Source organism: Oncorhynchus gorbuscha, unplaced genomic scaffold (genome assembly GCF_021184085.1).
Source record: "Oncorhynchus gorbuscha isolate QuinsamMale2020 ecotype Even-year unplaced genomic scaffold, OgorEven_v1.0 Un_scaffold_5662, whole genome shotgun sequence".
In the NCBI taxonomy this organism is placed as follows: Eukaryota; Metazoa; Chordata; class Actinopteri; order Salmoniformes; family Salmonidae; genus Oncorhynchus; species Oncorhynchus gorbuscha.
The window spans coordinates 7,501-24,991 of NW_025749419.1; the positions used below are offsets into that span (position 1 = coordinate 7,501).

At 49.9% G+C, this 17,491-nt stretch overlaps 1 long non-coding RNA gene and 1 pseudogene across 1 annotated transcript; both read left to right on the forward strand.

The window, feature by feature from the left end:
* Positions 1-8,995, forward strand: part of LOC124029154 — a 12,062-nt pseudogene extending 3,067 nt beyond the window's left edge.
* A 58-nt stretch (positions 8,996-9,053) lies between these two features.
* On the forward strand, positions 9,054-13,196 carry LOC124029155. Its single transcript, XR_006837733.1, has 3 exons — positions 9,054-9,078; positions 11,079-11,214; positions 13,099-13,196. It is a non-coding gene; the product is annotated as an uncharacterized LOC124029155 (long non-coding RNA).
* The last annotated feature ends 4,295 nt before the right edge of the window (positions 13,197-17,491 follow it).

Below are 17,491 nucleotides of genomic sequence, written 5' to 3' on the forward strand. Positions count from 1 at the left end.
GCAGTGTGGACAGATTGAGGAGCAGTGTGGACAGATTGAGGAGCAGAGTGGACAGATTGAGGAGCAGTGTGGACAGATTGAGGAGCAGTGTGGAGCAGTGTGGACAGATTGAGGAGCAGTGTGGACAGATTGAGGAGCAGTGTGGAGCAGTGTGGAGAGATTGAGGAGCAGTGTGGACAGATTGAGGAGCAGTGTGGAGCAGTGTGGACAGATTGAGGAGCAGTGTGGACAGATTGAGGAGCAGTGTGGACAGATTGAGGAGCAGTGTGGACAGATTGAGGAGCAGTGTGGACAGATTGAGGAGCAGTGTGGACAGATTGGGGTGAGATGTGGACAGATTGAGGAGCAGTGTGGACAGATTGAGGAGCAGTGTGGACAGATTGAGGAGCAGTGTGGAGCAGTGTGGACAGATTGAGGGGCAGTGTGGACAGATTGAGGTGAGGTGTGGACAGATTGAGGAGCAGTGTGGACAGATTGAGGAGCAGTGTGGAGCAGTGTGGACAGATTGAGGAGCAGTGTGGACAGATTGAGGAGCAGTGTGGACAGATTGAGGAGCAGTGTGGACAGATTGAGGGCAGTGTGGACAGATTGAGGAGCAGTGTGGACAGATTGAGGAGCAGTGTGGACAGATTGAGGAGCAGTGTGGACAGATTGAGGAGCAGTGTGGACAGATTGAGGAGCAGTGTGGACAGATTGAGGGCAGTGTGGAGCAGTGTGGACAGATTGAGGAGCAGTGTGGACAGATTGAGGGGCAGTGTGGACAGATTGAGGAGCAGTGTGGACAGATTGAGGAGCAGTGTGGACAGATTGAGGAGCAGTGTGGACAGATTGAGGAGCAGTGTGGACAGATTGAGGAGCAGTGTGGACAGATTGAGGAGCAGTGGAGCAGTGTGGACAGATTGAGGAGCAGTGTGGACAGATTGAGGAGCAGTGTGGACAGATTGAGGGGCAGTGTGGACAGATTGAGGAGCAGTGTGGACAGATTGAGGAGCAGTGTGGACAGATTGAGGAGCAGTGTGGACAGATTGAGGAGCAGTGTGGACAGATTGAGGAGCAGTGTGGACAGATTGAGGGCAGTGTGGCAGTGTGGACAGATTGAGGAGCAGTGTGGACAGATTGAGGAGCAGTGTGGACAGATTGAGGAGCAGTGTGGACAGATTGAGGAGCAGTGTGGAGCAGTGTGGACAGATTGAGGAGCAGTGTGGACAGATTGAGGAGCAGTGTGGACAGATTGAGGGCAGTGTGGACAGATTGAGGAGCAGTGTGGACAGATTGAGGGGCAGTGTGGACAGATTGGGGTGAGGTGTGGACAGATTGAGGAGCAGTGTGGACAGATTGGGGTGCAGTGTGGACAGATTGAGGAGCAGTGTGGACAGATTGAGGAGCAGTGTGGAGCAGTGTGGACAGATTGAGGAGCAGTGTGGACAGATTGAGGAGCAGTGTGGACAGATTGAGGAGCAGTGTGGACAGATTGAGGAGCAGTGTGGACAGATTGAGGAGCAGTGTGGACAGATTGAGGAGCAGTGTGGACAGATTGAGGAGCAGTGTGGAGCAGTGTGGACAGATTGAGGAGCAGTGTGGACAGATTGAGGGGCAGTGTGGACAGATTGAGGGGCAGTGTGGACAGATTGAGGAGCAGTGTGGACAGATTGAGTAGCAGTGTGGACAGATTGAGGAGCAGTGTGGACAGATTGAGGAGCAGTGTGGACAGATTGAGGAGCAGTGTGGACAGAATGAGGAGCAGTGTGGAGCAGTGTGGACAGATTGAGGAGCAGTGTGGACAGATTGAGGAGCAGTGTGGACAGATTGAGGGGCAGTGTGGACAGATTGAGGAGCAGTGTGGACAGATTGGGGTGAGGTGTGGACAGATTGAGGAGCAGTGTGGACAGATTGAGGAGCAGTGTGGGACAGATTGAGGAGCAGTGTGGACAGATTGAGGAGCAGTGTGGACAGATTGAGGAGCAGTGTGGACAGATTGAGGAGCAGTGTGGACAGATTGAGGAGCAGTGTGGACAGATTGAGGAGCAGTGTGGACAGATTGAGGAGCAGTGTGGAGCAGTGTGGACAGATTGAGGAGCAGTGTGGACAGATTGAGGGGCAGTGTGGACAGATTGAGGGCAGTGTGGACAGATTGAGGAGCAGTGTGGAGCAGTGTGGACAGATTGAGGAGCAGTGTGGAGCAGTGTGGACAGATTGAGGGGCAGTGTGGACAGATTGAGGAGCAGTGTGGACAGATTGAGGAGCAGTGTGGACAGATTGAGGAGCAGTGTGGACAGATTGAGGAGCAGTGTGGAGCAGTGTGGACAGATTGAGGGGCAGTGTGGACAGATTGAGGAGCAGTGTGGACAGATTGGGGTGAGGTGTGGACAGATTGAGGAGCAGTGTGGACAGATTGAGGGCAGTGTGGACAGATTGAGGAGCAGTGTGGACAGATTGAGGAGCAGTGTGGACAGATTGAGGAGCAGTGTGGACAGATTGAGGAGCAGTGTGGACAGATTGAGGGCAGTGTGGACAGATTGAGGGGCAGTGTGGACAGATTGAGGAGCAGTGGACAGATTGAGGGGCAGTGTGGACAGATTGAGGAGCAGTGTGGACAGATTGAGGGGCAGTGTGGACAGATTGGGGTGAGGTGTGGACAGATTGAGGAGCAGTGTGGACAGATTCTGCAGTGTGGACAGATTGAGGGGCAGTGTGGACAGATTGAGGAGCAGTGTGGACAGATTGAGGAGCAGTGTGGACAGATTGAGGGGCAGTGTGGACAGATTGAGGAGCAGTGTGGACAGATTGAGGAGCAGTGTGGACAGATTGAGGAGCAGTGTGGACAGATTGAGGAGCAGTGTGGAGCAGTGTGGACAGATTGAGGAGCAGTGTGGACAGATTGAGGAGCAGTGTGGACAGATTGAGGAGCAGTGTGGACAGATTGAGGAGCAGTGTGGAGCAGTGTGGACAGATTGAGGAGCAGTGTGGACAGATTGAGGAGCAGTGTGGACAGATTGAGGGGCAGTGGACAGATTGAGGAGCAGTGTGGACAGATTGAGGGGCAGTGTGGACAGATTGGGGTGAGGTGTGGACAGATTGAGGAGCAGTGTGGACAGATTGGGGAGCAGTGTGGACAGATTGAGGAGCAGTGTGGACAGATTGAGGAGCAGTGTGGAGCAGTGTGGACAGATTGAGGAGCAGTGTGGACAGATTGAGGAGCAGTGTGGACAGATTGAGGAGCAGTGTGGACAGATTGAGGAGCAGTGTGGACAGATTGAGGAGCAGTGTGGACAGATTGAGGAGCAGTGTGGACAGATTGAGGAGCAGTGTGGAGCAGTGTGGACAGATTGAGGAGCAGTGTGGACAGATTGAGGGGCAGTGTGGACAGATTGAGGGGCAGTGTGGACAGATTGAGGAGCAGTGTGGACAGATTGAGTAGCAGTGTGGACAGATTGAGGAGCAGTGTGGACAGATTGAGGAGCAGTGTGGACAGATTGAGGAGCAGTGTGGACAGAATGAGGAGCAGTGTGGAGCAGTGTGGACAGATTGAGGAGCAGTGTGACAGATTGAGGAGCAGTGTGGACAGATTGAGGGGCAGTGTGGACAGATTGAGGAGCAGTGTGGACAGATTGGGGTGAGTGTGGACAGATTGAGGAGCAGTGTGGACAGATTGAGGAGCAGTGTGGACAGATTGAGGAGCAGTGTGGACAGATTGAGGAGCAGTGTGGACAGATTGAGGAGCAGTGTGGACAGATTGAGGAGCAGTGTGGACAGATTGAGGAGCAGTGTGGACAGATTGAGGAGCAGTGTGGAGCAGTGTGGACAGATTGAGGAGCAGTGTGGACAGATTGAGGGGCAGTGGACAGATTGAGGAGCAGTGTGGACAGATTGAGGAGCAGTGTGGAGCAGTGTGGACAGATTGAGGAGCAGTGTGGAGCAGTGTGGACAGATTGAGGGGCAGTGTGGACAGATTGAGGAGCAGTGTGGACAGATTGAGGAGCAGTGTGGACAGATTGAGGAGCAGTGTGGACAGATTGAGGAGCAGTGTGGAGCAGTGTGGACAGATTGAGGGGCAGTGTGGACAGATTGAGGAGCAGTGTGGACAGATTGGGGTGAGGTGTGGACAGATTGAGGAGCAGTGTGGACAGATTGAGGGGCAGTGTGGACAGATTGAGGAGCAGTGTGGACAGATTGAGGAGCAGTGTGGACAGATTGAGGAGCAGTGTGGACAGATTGAGGAGCAGTGTGGACAGATTGAGGGGCAGTGTGGACAGATTGAGGGGCAGTGTGGACAGATTGAGGAGCAGTGTGGACAGATTGAGGGCAGTGTGGACAGATTGAGGAGCAGTGTGGACAGATTGAGGGGCAGTGTGGACAGATTGGGGTGAGGTGTGGACAGATTGAGGAGCAGTGTGGACAGATTGGGGAGCAGTGTGGACAGATTGAGGAGCAGTGTGGACAGATTGAGGAGCAGTGTGGACAGATTGAGATAGACGGGATTGATGTGTGTGTGTGTGTGTGTGTGTGTGTGTGTGTGTGTGTGTGTGTGTGTGTGTGTGTGTGTGTGTGTGTGTGTGTGTGTGTGTGTGTGTGTGTGTGTGTGTGTGTGTGTAGATCTGTCCCTAGCGAGGTTCATGGGGGCGGAGCTGACCCGAGGATACTTCCTGGAACACAATGAGGCTAAATACACAGAGAGACGAGAGAGGGTCTATACCTGCCTCCGGATCCCCAAGGAACTAGAGAAGGTACACACACACACACACACACACACACACACACACACACACACACACACACACACACACACACACACACACACACACACACACACACACACACACACACACACACACACACACACACACACACACACACATACCACCCTCCTCCCACTCTTCCTCCCCCTCCTCCCACACTTCCTCCCCTCCTCCCACACTTCCTCCCCCTCCCGCTCTTCCTCCCCCCCTCCCCCGCTCTTCCTCCCCCTCCCCGCTCTTCCTCCCCCTCCCTCCCACTCTTCCTCCCCCTCCTCCCGCTCTTCCTCCCCCTCCCTCCCACTCTTCCTCCCCCCCCCCCCTCCTCCCGCTCTTCCTCCCCCTCCCTCCCACTCTTCCCTCCCCCCTCCTCCCGCTCTTCCCTCCCCCTCCTCCCGCTCTTCCTCCCCCTCCTCACGCCCTTCCCTCCTCCCACTCCCTCCCGCCCTTCTTCCTCCCACTCTTCCTGCCCCTCCGCCCGCTCTTCCTGACCCCTCTTCCTCCCACTCTTCCTGCCCCCCTCCTCCCCTCTCTTCCTGCCCCCTCCTCCCACTCTTCCTGCCCCCTCCTCCCACTCTTCCTGCCCCCTCCTCCCCTCTTCCTGCCCCTCCTCCCTCTCCTCCTGCCCACTCCTCCCTCTCCTCCCGCTCTTCCTGCCCCCTCTTCCTCCCACTCTTCCTGCCCCCTCCTCCCACTCTTCCTGCCCCCTCCTCCCTCTCTTCCTGCCCCCTCCTCCCTCTCTTCCTGCCCCCTCCTCCCTCTCCTCCTGCCCACTCCTCCCTCTCCTCCCGCTCTTCCTGCCCCCCTCCTCCTCCCCTCTCTTCCTGCCCCCTCCTCCCTCTCTTCCTGCCCCCTCCTCCCACTCTTCCTCCTCCCACTCTTCCTGCCCTCTCCTCCTGCCCCCTCCTCCCACTCTTCCTCCTCCCACTCTTCCTCCTCCCACTCTTCTTGCCCCTCCTCCCTCTCTTCCTGCCCCCTCCTCCCTCTCTTCCTGCCCCTCGTCCCTCTCTTCCTGCCCTCTCCTCCCACTCTTCCCCTCCCATCCTGTCTCTCTTCCTGCCCCCTCCTCTCACTCTTCCTGCCCCCTATTGGGAAGCGTGATTACATTTACCAAGGCAACAGTCACCATAGTGATATAAACAGTCACCATAGTGATATAAACAGTCACCGTAGTGATATAAACAGTCACCGTAGTGATATAAACAGTCACCGTAGTGATATAAACAGTCACCATAGTGATATAAACTGTCTCTCTGTGTAGTTGATGCTGTAAGTGATATAAACAGTCACCATAGTGATATAAACAGTCACCATAGTGATATAAACAGTCACCATAGTGATATAAACAGTCACCATAGTGATATAAACAGTCACCGTAGTGATATAAACAGTCACCATAGTGATATAAACAGTCACCATAGTGATATAAACAGTCACCATAGTGATATAAACAGTCACCATAGTGACATAAACAGTCACCATAGTGATATAAACAGTCACCGTAGTGATATAAACAGTCACCGTAGTGATATAAACAGTCACCATAGTGATATAAACAGTCACCATAGTGATATAAACAGTCACCATAGTGACATAAACAGTCACCGTAGTGATATAAACAGTCACCGTAGTGATATAAACAGTCACCATAGTGATATAAACTGTCTCTCTGTGTAGTTGATGCTGTAAGTGATATAAACAGTCACCATAGTGATATAAACAGTCACCATAGTGATATAAACAGTCACCATAGTGATATAAACAGTCACCATAGTGATATAAACAGTCACCGTAGTGATATAAACAGTCACCATAGTGATATAAACAGTCACCATAGTAATATAAACAGTCACCGTAGTGATATAAACAGTCACCGTAGTGATATAAACAGTCACCATAGTGATATAAACAGTCACCGTAGTGATATAAACAGTCACCGTAGTGATATAAACAGTCACCATAGTGATATAAACAGTCACCGTAGTGATATAAACAGTCACCATAGTGATATAAACAGTCACCATAGTAATATAAACAGTCACCGTAGTGATATAAACAGTCACCATAGTGATATAAACAGTCACCGTAGTGATATAAACAGTCACCATAGTGATATAAACAGTCACCGTAGTGATATAAACAGTCACCATAGTGATATAAACAGTCACCGTAGTGATATAAACAGTCACCATAGTGATATAAACTGTCTCTGTGTAGTTGATGCTGTAAGTGATATAAACAGTCACCATAGTGATATAAACAGTCACCATAGTGATATAAACAGTCACCGTAGTGATATAAACAGTCACCGTAGTGATATAAACAGTCACCGTAGTGATATAAACAGTCACTGTAGTGATATAAACAGTCACCGTAGTGATATAAACAGTCACCATAGTGATATAAACAGTCACCATAGTGATATAAACAGTCACCGTAGTGATATAAACAGTCACCGTAGTGATATAAACAGTCACCGTAGTGATATAAACAGTCACCGTAGTGATATAAACAGTCACCATAGTGATATAAACAGTCACCATAGTGATATAAACAGTCACCATAGTGATATAAACAGTCACCATAGTGATATAAACAGTCACCATAGTGATATAAACAGTCACCGTAGTGATATAAACAGTCACCATAGTGATATAAACAGTCACCATAGTGATATAAACAGTCACCGTAGTGATATAAACAGTCACCATAGTGATATAAACAGTCACCGTAGTGATATAAACAGTCACCATAGTGATATAAACAGTCACCGTAGTGATATAAACAGTCACCGTAGTGATATAAACAGTCACCATAGTGATATAAACAGTCACCGTAGTGATATAAACAGTCACCATAGTGATATAAACAGTCACCGTAGTGATATAAACAGTCACCATAGTGATATAAACTGTCTCTCTGTGTAGTTGATGCTGTTTGGGTTCTTCCTGTGTCTGGATGCCTTCCTGTACGTGTTCACCCTGCCTCTCAGAGTCCTACTGGCCCTCGTCCACCTACTGACCCTACCCTGCTGTGGTCTGAGGTAAAACACCTACACACACCTCATCAGACTACTGACCCTACCCTGCTGTGGTCTGAGGTAACACACCTACACACACCTCATCAGACTACTGACCCTACCCTGCTGTGGTCTGAGGTAACACACCTACACACACACCTCATCAGACTACTGACCCTACCCTGCTGTGGTCTGAGGTAACACACCTACACACACCTCATCAGACTACTGACCCTACCCTGCTGTGGTCTGAGGTAACACCTCATCAGACTACTGACCCTACCCTGCTGTGGTCTGAGGTAACACACCTACACACACCTCATCAGACTACTGACCCTACCCTGCTGTGGTCTGGAGGTAAGCACACCTCATCAGACTACTGACCCTACCTGCTGTGGTCTGAGGTAACACACCTACACACACCTCATCAGACTACTGACCCTACCCTGCTGTGGTCTGAGGTAACACACCTACACACACCTCATCAGACTACTGACCCTACCCTGCTGTGGTCTGAGGTAACACACCTACACACACCTCATCAGACTACTGACCCTACCCTGCTGTGGTCTGAGGTAACACACCTCATCAGACTACTGACCCTACCCTGCTGTGGTCTGAGGTAACACACCTACACACACCTCATCAGACTACTGACCCTACCCTGCTGTGGTCTGAGGTAACACACCTACACACACCTCATCAGACTACTGACCCTACCCTGCTGTGGTCTGAGGTAACATCATGCTAACTCTTCTCTCTCTCCTCTCCTCCAGCCCAGGTCTGTGATGTGTTGAAGGTGTCATCATGCTAACTCTTCTCTCTTCTCTCCTCCACTCTCCTCTCCTCCAGCCCAGGTCTGTGATGTGTTGAAGGGTGTCATCATGCTAACTCTTCTCTCTCTCCTCTCCTCCACAGTGGGTCTCCTCTCCTCCAGCCAGCCCAGGTCTGTGATGTGTTGAAGGGTGTCATCGTGGTGTTGTGTTCGTCCTCTCCCTACGTGGACTACAGCATGATGTATCACCAGGTCTGTCATGTGTTGACAGTCCGTCATCAAACTCTGGTATTATCTACAACATGCTGGAGGTACACACTGAGATTACAGCATGATGTATCACCTTATCAGAGGACAGTCCGTCATCAAACTCTATATTATCTGGAGGTAACACACTGAGATTACAGCATGATGTATCACCTGATCAGAGAACAGTCTGTCATCAAACTCTATATTATCTAGAGGTAACACACTGAGATTACAGCATGATGTATCACCTTATCAGAGAACAGTCTGTCATCAAACTATATATTATCTACAACATGCTGGAGGTAACACACTGAGATTACAGCATGATGTATCACCTTATCAGAGAACAGTCTGTCATCAAACTATATATTATCTACAACACTGCTACCTGCAGCTTTTAATACCTCACCCGTACCTGCAGCTTTTAATACCTCACCTCTACCTGCAGCTTTTAATACCTCAGCTGAACCTGCTGCTTTCAATACCTCACCCTACCTGCAGCTTTTTACCTCACCTCTACCTGCAGCTTTTAATACCTCACCTGTACCTGCAGCTTTTAATACCTCACCTCTACCTGCAGCTTTTAATACCTCACCTCTACTGCAGCTTTTAATACCTCACCTCTACCTGCAGCTTTTAATACCTCACCCACTGCAGCTTTTAATACCTCACCTATACATGCAGCTTGTAATACCTCACCTCTACTTGCAGCTTTAATACCTCACCCGTACCTGCAGCTTTTAATACCTCACCTCTACCTGCAGCTTTTAATACCTCAGCTGAACTTGCTGCTTTTAATACCTCACCTCTACCTGCAGCTTTTAATACCTCACCTCTACCTGCAGCTTTTAATACCTCACCTGTACCTGCAGCTTTAATACCTCACCTCTACCTGCAGCTTTTAATACCTCACCCTACTTGCAGCTTTTAATACCTCACCTCTACCTGCAGCTTTTAATACCTCACCTCTACCTGCAGCTTTTAATACCTCACCCGTACCTGCAGCTTTTAATACCTCACCTATACATGCAGCTTGTAATACCTCACCTCTACTTGCAGCTTTTAATACCTCACCTCTACCTGCAGCTTTTAATACCTCACCTCTACCTGCAGCTTTTAAGACCTCACCTCTACCTGCAGCTTTTAATACCTCACCTGTACCTGCAGCTTTTAATACCTCACCTGTACCTGCAGCTTTTAATACCTCACCTATACATGCAGCTTGTAATACCTCACCTCTACCTGCAGCTTTTAATACCTCACCTGTACCTGCAGCTTTTAATACCTCACCTGTACCTGCAGCTTTTAATACCTCACCTATACATGCAGCTTGTAATACCTCACCTCTACCTGCAGCTTTTAATACCTCACCTCTACCTGCAGCTTTTAATACCTCACCTCTACCTGCAGCTTTTAATACCTCACCTGTACCTGCAGCTTTTAATACCTCACCTCTACCTGCAGCTTTTAATACCTCACCTCTACTTGCAGCTTTTAATACCTCACCTCTACCTGCAGCTTTTAATACCTCACCTCTACCTGCAGCTTTTAATACCTCACCCGTACCTGCAGCTTTTAATACCTCACCTATACATGCAGCTTGTAATACCTCACCTCTACTTGCAGCTTTTAATACCTCACCTCTACCTGCAGCTTTTAATACCTCACCTCTACCTGCAGCTTTTAAGACCTCACCTCTACCTGCAGCTTTTAATACCTCACCTGTACCTGCAGCTTTTAATACCTCACCTGTACCTGCAGCTTTTAATACCTCACCTATACATGCAGCTTGTAATACCTCACCTCTACTTGCAGCTTTTAAGACCTCACCTCTACCTGCAGCTTTAATACCTCACCTATACATGCAGCTTGTAATACCTCACCTCTACTTGCAGCTTTTAAGACCTCACCTCTACCTGCAGCTTTTAATACCTCACCTGTACCTGCAGCTTTTAATACCTCACCTATACATGCAGCTTGTAATACCTCACCTCTACCTGCAGCTTTTAATACCTCACCTCTACCTGCAGCTTTTAAGACCTCACCTCTACCTGCAGCTTTTAACACCTCACCTCTACCTGCAGCTTTTAACACCTCACCTGTACCTGCAGCTTTACACTGAGACACACACGCACAGCCGACTAACCGTGTGTGTGTGTGTGTGTGTGTGTGTGTGTGTGTGTGTGTGTGTGTGTGTGTGTGTGTGTGTGTGTGTGTGTGTGTGTGTGTGTGTGTGTGTGTGTGTGTGTGTGTGTGTGTGTGTGTGTGTGTGTGTGTGTGTGTGTGTGTGTGTTCCCTGCAGGTTGCAGACAGGCTGTTCTCTTCGTTTGGTCAGGACATTCTGGACGCTCTCTACTGGACTGCTACAGAACCTAAAGAGAAGAAGAGAGCTCATATAGGAGTGGTTCCTCACTTCCTCATGGCTGTGCTATATGTCTGTATCCTTACTGAACCTAAAGAGAAGAGGAGAGCTCAGTTAGGATGGTTCCTCACTTCCTCATGGCTGTTCTATATGTCTGTATCCTTACTGAACCTAAAAGAAGAGGAGAGCTCAGTTAGGAGTTGTTCCTCACTTCCTGTCTGTATCCTCTGAACCTAAAAGAGAAAGAAGAGAGCTCAGTTAGGAGTTGTTCCTCACTTCCTCATGGCTGTTCTATATGTCTGAATCCTTACTGAACCTAAAGAGAAGAAGAGAGCTCAGTTAGGAGTTGTTCCTCACTTCCTCATGGCTGTTCTATATGTCTGTATCCTTACTGAACCTAAGAGAAGAAGAGAGCTCATATAGGAGTGGTTCCTCACTTCCTGTCTGTATCCTTACTGAACCTAAAGAGAAGAAGAGAGCTCAGTTAGGAGTTGTTCCCACTTCCTGTCTGTATCCTTACTGAACCTAAAGAGAAGAAAGAGCTCAGTTAGGAGTTGTTCCTCACTTCCTGTCTGTATCCTTACTGAACCTAAAGAGAAGAAGAGCTCAGTTAGAGTTGTTCTCACTTCCTGTCTGTATCCTTACTGAACCTAAAGAGAGACGGTATAGGAGTTGTGCCTCACTTCCTGTCTGTATCCTTACTGAACCTAAAAGAGAAGAAGAGAGCTCAATAGGAGTGGTAACCTCACTTCTCATGGCTGTTCTATATGTCTGTATCCTTACTGAACCTAAAAGAAGAAGAGAGCTCATATAGGAGTGGTTCCTCACTTCCTGTCTGTATCCTTACTGAACCTAAAGAGAGAGGAGAGCTCAGTTAGGAGTTGTTCCTCACTTCCTGTCTGTATCCTTACTGAACCTAAAGAGAGACGGGGTATAGTAGTTGTAACCCACTTCCTGTCTGTATCCTTACTCAACCTAAAGAAAAGAGAGCTCAGTTAGGAGTGGTTCCTCATAGCTGTTCTATATGTCTGTTGTAGTAGTTGTCTCTCACTTCCTGTCTGTATCCTTACTGAACCTAAAGAGAGACGGTATAGGAGTTGTCTCTCACTTCCTGTCTGTATCCTTACTTACTGAACCTAAAGAGAGACGGTATAGGAGTTGTAACCCACTTCCTGTCTGTTTCCTTACTGAACCTAAAGAGAGACGGTATAGGAGTTGTAACCCACTTCCTGTCTGTATCCTTACTGAACCTAAAGAGAGACTGTATAGTAGTTGTAACCCACTTCCTGTCTGTATCCTTACCTACTGAACCTAAAGAGAGACGGTATAGTTGTTGTAACCCACTTCCTGTCTGTATCCTTACCTACTGAACCTAAAGAGAGACGGTATAGGAGTTGTAACCCACTTCCTGTCTGTATCCTTACCTACTGAACCTAAGAGACGGTATAGGAGTTGTAACCCACTTCCTGTCTGTATCCTTACTTACTGAACCTAAAAGAGAGACGGTATAGGAGTTGTAACCCACTTCCTGTCTGTATCCTTACTGAACCTAAAGAGACTGTATAGTAGTTGTAACCCACTTCCTGTCTGTATCCTTACCTACTGAACCTAAAGAGACTGTATAGTAGTTGTAACCCACTTCCTGTCTGTATCCTACCTACTGAACCTAAAGAGAGACTGTATAGTTGTTGACTTCCTGTTGTATCCTCACTTCCTCATAGGAGTTGGTCTGTACCTTACTTAATGAACCTAAAGAGAGACTGTGTGTAACCCACTTCCTGTCTGTATCCTTACTGAACCTAAAGAGAGACGGTATAGGAGTTGTACCTCACTTCCTCATGGTGGGTGTGTGTGTGTGTGTGTGTGTGTGTGTGTGTGTGTGTGTGTGTGTGTGTGTGTGTGTGTGTGTGTGTGTGTGTGTGTGTGTGTCTATCAGATTGTTTTCCTGAGTGTGTGTCAGTTCTTCATGCTATCCTCATCATGGTCCAGGCCACTACCCTGAACGTTGCCTTCAACTCTCACAACAAGTCTCTCCTCACCATCATGATGTCAAACAACGTGAGTCCACACACACACTGAGACACACACTGAGACACACACACACACACACACACACACACACACTGAGACACACACACACACACACACACACACTGAGACACACACACACACACACACACACACACACTGAGACACACACTGGGACACACACACACTGAGACACACACACTGAGACACACACACACTGAGACACACACACACTGAGACACACACACACAGACACACACACACTGAGACACACACACACACTGAGACACACACACACACTGAGACACACACACACACTGAGACACACACACACACACACTGAGACACACACACACTGAGACACACACACACTGAGACACACACACACTGAGACACACACACACTGAGACACACACACACTGAGACACACACACACTGAGACACACACACACTGAGACACACACACACTGAGACACACACACACTGAGACACACACACACTGAGACACACACACACTGAGACACACACACACTGAGACACACTGAGACACACACACACTGAGACACACACACACTGAGACACACACACACACTGAGACACACACACACTGAGACACACACACACACACTGGAGACACACACACACACACACACACACACACACACACACACACACACACACACACACACACACACACACACACACACACACACACACACACACACACACACACACACACACTGAGACACCCACCCAGATCAGTGACTGTTGTGTTTCTCTGTAGTTCGTGGAGACCAAGGAAGTGTGTTTAAGAAGTTTGAGAAGAACAACCTCTTTCAGATGTCTAACAGTGGTGAGTATAACTACCCCTGACCTCTAACCCTTGACCTCTAACAACCTCTTTCAGATGTCTAACAGTGGTGAGTATAACTACCCCTGACCTCTAACCCTTGACCTCTAACAACCTCTTTCAGATGTCTAACAGTGGTGAGTATAACTACCCTTGACCTCTAACCTCTGACCTCTAACAACCTCTTTCAGATGTCTAACAGTGGTGAGTATAACTACCCCTGACCTCTGACCCCTTGGCGCCTCTCTCTGACCCCTTGGCGCCTCTCTCTGACCCCTGACCTCTCTAACCCTGGTGGTCATATTCTGACATTAAAACATTTTTATTCCACCTGTGTTGTTATTGAGGTAAATATAACAGTAATTCTGCTCTTCTCTCCCCTCTTCCTCTCTATCACCCCCACCCTCTCTCTCCTATTCTCGCTCTCTCCCTCTATCCCCCCACCCACCGCCCATCTCTCTCCTATCTCTATCGGCTCTCTCTCTCTCCTCTATCACCCCCCTCTCTCTTATTCTCCCCCATCTCTTTCATTCCATCACCCCACCCTCTCTCTCCTATTCTCGCTCTCTCTCTCTCCTCTATCACCCCCTCTCTTATTCTCCCCATATCTCTTCTACTCCATCACCCCACCCTCTCTCCTATTCCCGCTCTCTCTCTCTCCCTCTATCACCCCTCTCCTATTCTCCCCATCTCTTTCATTCCATCACCCCACCTCTCTCTATTCTCATCTCCTCTCTCCCTCCTCCCCCATCTCTCTCTTTCTCCCCCCTCCTCTTTCTATCCCTCCTCCCCTCTCTCTCTCCACAGACATAAAGGAGATTCTAACTCTGTTCTGTTACTCATTGTCTGTCTACTGAACATGGAGCAGTTCTCAATGGAATCCTGGGTAACTACTGTCTTTCTGTCTGTCTGTCTGTCTGTCTGTCTGTCTGTCTGTCTGTCTGTCTGTCTGTCTGTCTGTCTGTCTGTCTGTCTTTCTGTCTGTCTGGCTGGCCTGGCTGGCTGGCTGGCTGGCTGGCTGGCTGGCCACAGGTGGCCAGCTGAGAGGGTGATAACTAAAGGTGCCAGCTGGAGAGGGTGTGATACTAAAGGTCATTGTCTGTCTGAGAGGGTGATAAGGCTAAAGGTGGCCAGCTGAGAGGGTGATAAGGCTAAAGGTGGCCAGCTGAGAGGGTGATAACTAAAGGTGGGCCAGGTGGATAGCTGAGAGGGTCTGTCTAAAGGTGGCCAGGTAGCTGCTGAGAGGGTCTGTCTGTGGCCAGGTAGCTAGCTGAGAGGGTGTCTGTCTAAAGGTGGCCAGCTGAGAGGGTGATAAGGCTAAAGGTCTCAGGCAGGATAGCTGAGAGGGTGATAAGGCTAAAGGTGGCCAGGTGGCTAGCTGAGAGGGTGATAAGGCTAAAGGTGGGCCAGGTAGCTAGCTGAGAGGGTGGTCTATTGGTCTCTAAAGGTGGCCAGGTGGCCAGCTGAGAGGGTGATAAGGCTAAAGGTGGGCCAGGTGGCCAGCTGAGAGGGTGATAAGGCTAAAGGTGGGTCAGCTGAGAGGGTGATAAGGCTAAAGGTGGGCCAGGCTGCAAGCTGAGAGGGTGATAAGGCTAAAGGTGGGCCAGGTGGCTAGCTGAGAGGGTGATAATAAAGGTGGGAGCTGAGAGGGTGATGGCTAAAGGTGGGTCAGCTGAGAGGGTGATAAGGCAAGGTGGGCCAGGTGGCTAGCTGAGAGGGTGATAAGGCTAAAGGTGGGCCAGGTGGCTAGCTGAGAGGGTGATAAGGCTAAAAGGTGCTGAGAGGGGTGATAAGGCTAAAGGTGGGCCAGGTGGCCAGCCGAGAGGGTGATAAGGCTAAAGGTGGCCAGCTGAGAGGGTGATAAGGCTAAAGGTGGGCCAGGTGGATAGCTGAGAGGGTGATAAGGCTAAAGGTGGCCAGCTGAGAGGGTGATAAGGCTAAAGGTGGCCAGCTGGAGAGGGTGATAAGGCTAAAGGTGGGCCAGGTGGATAGCTGAGAGGGTGATAAGGCTAAAGGTGGCCAGGTAGCTAGCTGAGAGGGTGATAAGGCTAAGGTGGCCAGGTAGCTAGCTGAGAGGGTGATAAAGCTAAAGGTGGCCAGCTGAGAGGGTGATAAGGCACACAGGTGGATAGCTGAGAGGGTGATAAGGCTAAAGGTGGCCAGGTGGCTAGCTGAGAGGGTGATAAGGCTAAAGGTGGGCCAGGTAGCTAGCTGAGAGGGTGGTCTATTGGTAAGGCTAAAGGTGGCCAGGTGGCCAGCTGAGAGGGTGATAAGGCTAAAGGTGGGCCAGGCGGCTAGCTGAGAGGGTGATAAGGCTAAAGGTGGGTCAGCTGAGAGGGTGATAAGGCTAAAGGTGGGCCAGGCTGCAAGCTGAGAGGGTGATAAGGCTAAAGGTGGGCCAGGCGGCTAGCTGAGAGGGTGATAAGGCTAAAGGTGGGTCAGCTGAGAGGGTGATAAGGCTAAAGGTGGGTCAGCTGAGAGGGTGATAAGGCTAAAGGTGGGCCAGGTGGCTAGCTGAGAGGGTGATAAGGCTAAAGGTGGGCCAGGTGGCTAGCTGAGAGGGTGATAAGGCTAAAGGTGGGTCAGGTGGCTAGCTGAGAGGGTGATAAGGCTAAAGGTGGGCCAGGTGGCCAGCTGAGAGGGTGATAAGGCTAAAGGTGGCCAGCTGAGAGGGTGATAAGGCTAAAGGTGGGCCAGGTGGATAGCTGAGAGGGTGATAAGGCTAAAGGTGGCCAGCTGAGAGGGTGATAAGGCTAAAGGTGGCCAGCTGAGAGGGTGATAAGGCTAAAGGTGGGCCAGGTGGATAGCTGAGAGGGTGATAAGGCTAAAGGTGGCCAGGTAGCTAGCTGAGAGGGTGATAAGGCTAAAGGTGGGCCAGGTAGCTAGCTGAGAGGGTGATAAGGCTAAAGGTGGCCAGCTGAGAGGGTGATAAGGCTAAAGGTGGCCAGGTGGATAGCTGAGAGGGTGATAAGGCTAAAGGTGGCCAGGTGGCTAGCTGAGAGGGTGATAAGGCTAAAGGTGGGCCAGGTAGCTAGCTGAGAGGGTGGTCTATTGGTAAGGCTAAAGGTGGCCAGGTGGCCAGCTGAGAGGGTGATAAGGCTAAAGGTGGGCCAGGCGGCTAGCTGAGAGGGTGATAAGGCTAAAGGTGGGTCAGCTGAGAGGGTGATAAGGCTAAAGGTGGGCCAGGCTGCAAGCTGAGAGGGTGATAAGGCTAAAGGTGGGCCAGGCGGCTAGCTGAGAGGGTGATAAGGCTAAAGGTGGGTCAGCTGAGAGGGTGATAAGGCTAAAGGTGGGTCAGCTGAGAGGGTGATAAGGCTAAAGGTGGGCCAGGTGGCTAGCTGAGAGGGTGATAAGGCTAAAGGTGGGCCAGGTGGCTAGCTGAGAGGGTGATAAGGCTAAAGGTGGGTCAGGTGGCTAGCTGAGAGGGTGATAAGGCTAAAGGTGGGCCAGGTGGCCAGCTGAGAGGGTGATAAGG